Below are 7702 nucleotides of genomic sequence, written 5' to 3' on the forward strand. Positions count from 1 at the left end.
ATGATGATAATCTTGCCTAATAAATGCACAACTGCAAGTGAAATCAAAGTTTACTGAAGCAGAACATTCTTAGCAGTCAGTAGCAGCCATCACTTAGTGAAAAAAATACAGGATTAATATAGACATGTCATTGAAAAATGGATAGCCCTAAGGTATTTTATAATCATGGTATATACCTAAGTATTAATTGAAAACACTGTGGACTCTTTATGGGATGTTCTCAGCTAATCCATTCCTGTAAATTATTAGGCTATATTGAAACCATGCCTAAGGCTGTCATCAGTTCTCTTGCGTGTTCCCCATTGTGTGTGTTATACCCTGTTTCTAGGTCAGCTTTTCAGCCTTTTTGCTTCCCTTTGTGAAAACAATCTCTCTCCCATGTATATTCTTTCTGAGGAAAAATACTCCTGTACCTTCTCTCCCAGTCCTTGGCTGGGAAATCTTGGACTCCTCCTACTCCCTCACAGTCTTGAGGTTCTGAGTTACCATTTTGGGTAATGGAAGGGCTTTTGTACCATTCTGCTATCTGCATCCCAGTGAGTGGCTCTTTTCACCTTCCTTTTTGACAGAATGGGTATCTTTGCCTTCTCTCTCCCATTTTTTGGGGGCTAAAGAAGAAAGAATAGTAATTCCCAGAGAAGAGAGCAAGAAAGAGAAGAATGTCTCCTGCCCAGCCTTCAATATGAAAATGAAACCTCTGCAACCCTTCACACTCCCTCTTGCTTCTCTCATTCTTCCCAGCATACTCCATTTCTACACAGCTGTTTTCTAACGTCTGGAGATAAATTATCATATGCCCTTATAAGTCTTAAAGTGTGGGATTTTTCTGCCTTGGTGGCAGGATGCTGGCAAGCCACCAAACATTGTCTCTGTATTACCTGACTGGCCGCCCTCCCTGTTCTGAATAAGTTGGTCTTCCTTGCTGAAATTCCTGTAGCCACAACTCCAAGTTCATATTCCTGAGATACATGGAGAGAGGGCTAAAAATATCCACCTTTCTTTTTCTATGACTTCCTCACTTGAAAGTATTTTTCCCCTTTTATCTGATTCTCCTTAGTTGTTAGTCAAGATTTTGTTCACTCTTAATGTCCTTAGAAATGGGGGAGGATATTAAAGTCCCACAGGAAGCACGTGTTTAAGGTCTGATGGCTATTCCTTCTGTAGCTCTGTCATTTTCATGTATTTTCTTGCCTGAACCTGGAGAAAGAGAGCAGCTGTGGGGGAGGAAAAGGCAGGTTCCTGGAAGAAGCAGTAACTGACAGGATGTTGCTTTTGTTGGACAAGATCTGTCATATTGACAACAGGGAGGACCCAATAAGGCTACCAACCTTATTGAGTCAGCTACCAACCAAGCAGCATGCTGCCAATCAGAGTTCGGAGGCCAAACTTTCTTTTTTCCTGCCAAGAGAAGGCATTTAAATAGGGACTGAAGTATGATTTCAATTTCGCTCCAGCGTAATGCAGACAGCAGAAAAACACTGTGACTCACAATACATTCTTGCCCCTACAGTAAATAAATTTCCTCTCAGAAGTCTGCAGTTTTGAATCAGGAGAGAGGCATGGTGAACACTTGGTCCTAGATGTACACAACACGTCAGCTGGGTTTTCATTCTACAAAAGGCCCAGAAAGAAATGTGTTGGAAGCCTGTGAGAAAGGCCACAATTTACAAGAATGTTATATTTCCTTCACAAATGCAGAAATAAGTGATTCTAAAAAAATGCTAAAGGGCAATAGCTGATCCTAACCCCCAACTTTAAGTCTTTAAAAAAACATCCTCTTCCCAAGCCAACCAACCTCCTTACCCCCATACCTTTTAGCTTTCCCCATAGTGAGGGGAGGAAGGTAAGGGGGGTGAAATACCCATAGAGAAGATTATAAAATTAAAATTCCTAATTTACAATTTGTAATATTACTACACAGTGATGGCTAGGGGACATTTTTTCCTCTCTGTCCTCCCCTGCTTATGAACCTAATGTCTGAGCAGTTTCTCAATCACACAGTCAGGGCCAGATGACCCCAAAAAGTTGGCCAGTATATTGGCCAGTGGCATTGTTCGTTCTTTCTCTGTCTCTGAAGGTGACCAGGAGATATGAATAACAGTTTAATTTTGGAGTTTAGATGCAAGCCTGAGGTTTTCACTTTATGTAATGCTTTCTGAAATGTCCTGAAAAGAACTGAAGAGTTAGGCTGAAGTCCAGGAAAGGAAATGAATGGCAGAAATGATACATAATCTCCCCTGACATCCTGTTAACATGGCCTAGTGCTTAGCCCATGAGCTGTGCCTTGCAGAGCTGGCAGGATGAAAAAGCCCCTGCCTACAAATGTATTTTTGCAGCCCTGTCCTGTTTTGCATTTTGCCAAACCCTTCACCACATGCTGGGGTCTCTGGGCTTGCTGCCCCAGCACCAGGCTTGGAAAGCCATGCACAACTTCCCACGTCCCATACTCTAGTGCTGACTTTGTCTCCACTGGAAGGCAGGGGCCAAGGCTGGCATTTGTTCAGGTCAGATTGGCTCATTTCTCTTCTCAAGCATCCAGAGCCTGGTTCAAAGTCCGCTAAAAGCAAAAGAAAGGTTTTTAATTGATGTCAGGAAGTTTTGATCAAGCCCTTGGGGAAAAGCTGGGCTGAAGGACACAAAGAATAATTTAATGTTTTTGTTTGTTTGTTTGTTTGTTTTTCAAATTACTATTTATTTATGAATATATTTATTGACTTCTTTGATGTTTTAATCATTATGGAAGCACAGCAACCTGATAGATCCCTATTAACATACATTTAAATACAAAAGGGGCAGTTTATTTTTCAGCAGTTCAAGCACCTGCAATTCACATGAGCTTCAGCTGGAATTCTGTGTGCTCAGCAAATTAAAACCTTCAGTAAACAATGCTATAACAACATTGACTTTAAGATGAAATCATAAATGCATGGAAACAGGACAAAGCCTATAGCTATTTGTAGCTATATTCAATCAGTTGTGCCTCTCAGCCCTGGAATACAAGGTTGGAAAAGACTTCAGCTGCTGTGAATTAGCTCATCTCTGCATTCTATCACCTGAGAATATGAGAGCTGGTACTTTGCTTATATTAGATATCCAACCCAAAATCACCAGGTAAAATAAGTACTTTTTTTTTTTTTAATTGCACTACTAAAATTAATTTCAACTTAAAGCTGAATTCATCTGATTTACTGAGTCCTGTAAGTCACTACCTTTCTTGTTTGTTATGTTGAGCTTACAGCCTCTCTATTTCTGGTGGGAAGTGTTGAGAGGGTATGATTTTGTGTAATCTTAATGAGCACTACTTGTCAGTTTTCTTCTGTAATACACCATTACTCAGAAATTCACACTTGGAGTGTTCACCATCTGATGTATTTCTAGCAACATCATGGTGAAAGTAAGAACAGATATGCTTAATAAGCAATCCTAACCAAAGTATTTTGTACAAACCGAGTAACTTGGTCTACTGTAGGCTAAATTAGTCCATTAAGAGAGACTCAAAGGACCACTCTGGACCTGTTTTCAGGTCAGTTCCAAAGTGTATTAACTTGTCTTAAAATGCCTGGGAGCTGTGGGAGATGCCCACTGAATATGCTAACAAAGGGAAACCAGAGAGCTTAAGTGCAGCCAGAAAAGAAAGAAAGCCAATTTTCTGTCTGTTTGGGTAACATATTACTGACTCAAGAGATTATACATACCAGAAATGTGGTTTTTACTCTTGCTCTTGGAAATTCCCCCAACAGGAAAAGGCTGCATCCTTCCTCACACTTTATAAAACTGTGAGAAAATCCTATTGTCATGCCTACTTTCCCCACTTAATACAGAGAGTATGAGGAAGGAACCAGAAGTACTTCAGTATGCTGACGCAGGTCTCTGCCCTTTCAGGGGATTATGGAAGTGTTTAATATGGGGTAGTGACCAGTTTGGAGCCCTCTGGTCTTTGGTTTCCTAAAGACAGCCACACTAGCGTTTTCCTCCTTTCCTATGACGCTTCCATAGCAATGGACTTTGGGACAAAGAGAAGCTGAAAATGCCTGGAAATGCCCTGTTATCAGCTCTGATAAAGGTGGAGAGACTTCAGAGGAGTAAGAAAGGTAGAAGTGTGATGGAAAAAATATAGGATGTCTGCATTTAAAACAAAACAACAAAAAAGTTAATTGTGTGAGGAATAAGGTTCAAAACTGCCACCCTATAAGTTTGCAGAAATTAACAGAAACGTACAGAGAAATGGGCACCAGGGCAGGTAAAACATTGACTGGTCTGGGACAGAGTGGCATGGCTAAAGTTGTCTGGCTGCAGCTGGGACCCAGTATGCAGTTATGCTCTTCACTGAATGAAAGGTTGTCCCTTCTACATTTGGAGCAATCAGTTTGTTTATCCAGTGCTGGGAGCACTTGCTATCACATCTCTTTCAAAGGGAATTTTTCTGACTCATGAAAATTAGGGAAGTGCTCAAATGAAACTTTACTATTTATTATGAGTGCCTCCCTCAGAGCCCCCTGCTTCAGGGCCCTTGGAAGGAGCCGGTTTCTCTTTTGCAATCTCTTTTCTAATACTTATTTTAGTAAACAACAGCTGACCCTCATAAGTGTGTGGAGCTGACTGGCCCCAGGCCCTCTCATCTCTAAAAGAGCAAGCTGTGCTGTTGCGCAGACAGATGTCTGTTCTTTAGTATGTTTTATTGTTGGCTTTTTTGGGGAGGTGGGATTACAGGTAGTTTGGGGTAGAGGGAAAACTCATGATACTCTGGAATCAGACAATTCTTGAGCTTCTACAGCTGGTATTATTTTTCTCAAATGAAAAAGTCTTGCTGGAATTTTGAAAGAGCCAGAAGAGAGGGTCAAATGGATGGGCAAAGAGGTTGTGTTTTGTACTAGAAAATGAAGAGAAAATGTGTGTAGAAAATGAAGGAGAGGGAAAATCTGTAAAGTGATAGTCATCTGTGATTCACCTCTATCATGTAACAGGTAGTACTTCTGAGACCTTAGGCTCTTTAATCTGTTTTTCAGAACTGGAGAACTTGATGTAATTATTTGTTTGGGCCAGGAAAAAGGGGATGTTGCAGAGTCTGATTGATCTTCACCAAAGAAAGGAAGATGACGACCACACATGCTGCTGGATAAATAAGGCACCAACATGCCACTAGTTATCTAACTGGCTTCAGAACTACAAAGATGTGTTTATTATTTACAAGTTTTTCTATTTGCACAATGCTTGCCCAAGGCCTTTGTGGCCAGGTTTGAATCCTCTTTTTCTTCCTCCCGCTGAGTAGTGGTTTATTTTGTTACAACTCATTTCCATACCTCATGTGAGACGGATGTCATTGCTTGCTTGTTTCCCTTTTATTTGAGATTTGGATAGTGATCACAAGGGTTCCACGTACAAATCCTGCAGAGCAGATCCTATCACCCAGAATGGGGACAACCTAGAAAAAGATAATCATAAACCTTCTTGTCATAAATCATTAATTAATAGGGCTGTCTCTGAATAAGTGGTCAGCTTTGAAGGCTTCCCACATAATGGAACCATTATTTTGAATATTAGTATGCAATTGGGTTGTTATCTGGATTACTTATTGCATAGACAAATTCACCAGGTTTGTATTTAAACAGATCTTTGATAATGGTCCAAAATAATATCCTAGAATAGTTAATAAGGACAAAATACATATTACAATACTAGAAGAGCTACAAACAGTTCAGAGTTTACCTACTGCAGCTCTTGAGACTTAATTTTCAAATCTTTGTGAAAACGATATTATTTGTGACTAAACTAGGTAAGATTTTATTACAAAAGGCTTAGAGTCTGATTTTTATAATCAGTGGGCATGTGCATTAATGTTCAAAACCTGCTAAGTAATGTCTGTGATTGACGGGAACCTAACTCTAACTCAGGCCCAGATTTTGTATTTAGATCTGGAAGGAACTTGATGAATCCTCATTGACTTGCATGTGATTTTAAAGGAAATTCACAATATATTGGTCAGCACCGGTAGGCCTGCTGCAGGATGGAGGCCTCAGTAAAAGGTAGTTTCCTTCAGCATGATGTATAAATCTGTAATTTCAGCCATTGATGATAGAAATTTAAATGTCGTTAGTATCATGCAAGGTAAATGAGAATGTATAAATGAAGCACAAGATGAATGTAGGCTCTATACAACTGTATATATGTGCATCTACTTCTAATATATGGCTCTAATATTTTGCTAATGTATTTTGTACTCCTAGGTGAAACATTTTACTTTATTTTGTAGACAAGAATTGAGTATCTCTGGCCCTTTTCTTTTAGCCTTTGTTCATTTTCTGTGCCCTGAACTCTCCTGTGTTATTTGGTGCTGGGGACTGGGGAGAAATGAGTAAGTGCTAAAAACAAACAAACAAACAAAAAACCACACCACCCAACAACAATAACAAATACATATATAGATGTAGGTGTTGTCAAGTCTACTTATGAGTCTGTGTGGAAGAATAAACCTGAGTATGGAGAGCAATCGTGCCTCTAAAGTGGCTGGTATGGGAATACATTTTTGCAGTTTTATCTGTCAGCTTCTGTAAGAAAGGAATTTACACCTGCATGGAGAGAGTACACACACAGATGGCTGAAGTGTTATACCTCCACAGACATGCACACAAAGCAGGCTAGACAGTATAGTCTTGACTTTTAAGAGCTATTGGATCTGTCTGAGAAGATACCTTATTTGACCAGGCTTTTTTCCCTCCATCTGGCCTAGGACCTGGGTAGGTATGAGGGTGACTGAGCACTGGCACAGGTTGCCCAGTGGGGTTTGGAGTCTCCTCCTTGGATATATTCAAAAGTCTACCAGACATGGTCCGGGGCTAATGGCTCTAAGTGTCCCTGCTTGAGCAGATGGGTTGGTCAAGATGATCTTCAGAGATCCCTTCAACCTCAGCCATTCTGTGATTCTGTGACTTGAGTCTACTTGTCAGTGGTGGCATGATGATTTTTTCTGTGGTTCATGTTCTGGATGAGAACATTTATAAGTGTTGCAGGAGTGTCTTTGTTCTTGTCATTAAGACCCTTTAGTTTGCACCAAACATGCAGAAAAAAGTAGAGCCAGTAGAGACCCTCTAAGTAACAAGCTTCATCCAAAACCTGGGGGAAAGCAACACGAATTAGGAAGCATTTAAATCTCCATGGTGGTTCAATTTCCCTGCCTATTTAGAGGCCAGCAAGTGTTCTGCCAGTGATCAAGGATTGGCTATGTCTGAACTAAAGATGCAGAACTCTAACACTTTTTCAAGACTCTGTGCTGATTATTGACAAATGAAATTTCTGTTGCATAAAAACATGTCAACTCGGAGTGATGCTGAACCAAGATGACTCAAGAGAATAAACTAGGCCACTTCACAGATAGCTCAGCCAAGACTTTTCAGCTCAATTTGAAGTCAAGATCAGAAACACAAACATAGTTAGCCAGTTTTTTTTTTTTTTTAAGAATCCACATGGAGATCAGTACAATACTCTTCTGTAAATTGGTAATGTCCTCATCTGCAATTAATATGCAGTAAAGATTACTGTCATTTGAAGAAAGAATTTTGAGGAGATATTGAAATCATACTGTCAGTGCTCAAGAAACTTGGAAACAGACGACTCATAATAGGAGATGGATGTGATAAAAATATACAAAATACTTTTTCACACAACCTGTAATTAGCTTGTAGAAGTCACTGCTATAGAGAGTCAA

At 40.0% G+C, this 7702-nt stretch overlaps 1 long non-coding RNA gene across 1 annotated transcript; it reads left to right on the forward strand.

Annotated features, from left to right (window-relative positions):
- The first annotated feature begins 2593 nt into the window (after nt 1-2593).
- Nucleotides 2594-6428, forward strand: LOC308193440. Its single transcript, XR_013949635.1, has 2 exons — nt 2594-3111; nt 5007-6428. It is a non-coding gene; the product is annotated as an uncharacterized lncRNA (long non-coding RNA).
- Nucleotides 6429-7702: the final 1274 nt, after the last annotated feature.

This window comes from Anser brachyrhynchus, assembly GCF_964034855.1.
Source record: "Anser brachyrhynchus genome assembly, chromosome: 3".
Taxonomy (NCBI): Eukaryota; Metazoa; Chordata; class Aves; order Anseriformes; family Anatidae; genus Anser; species Anser brachyrhynchus.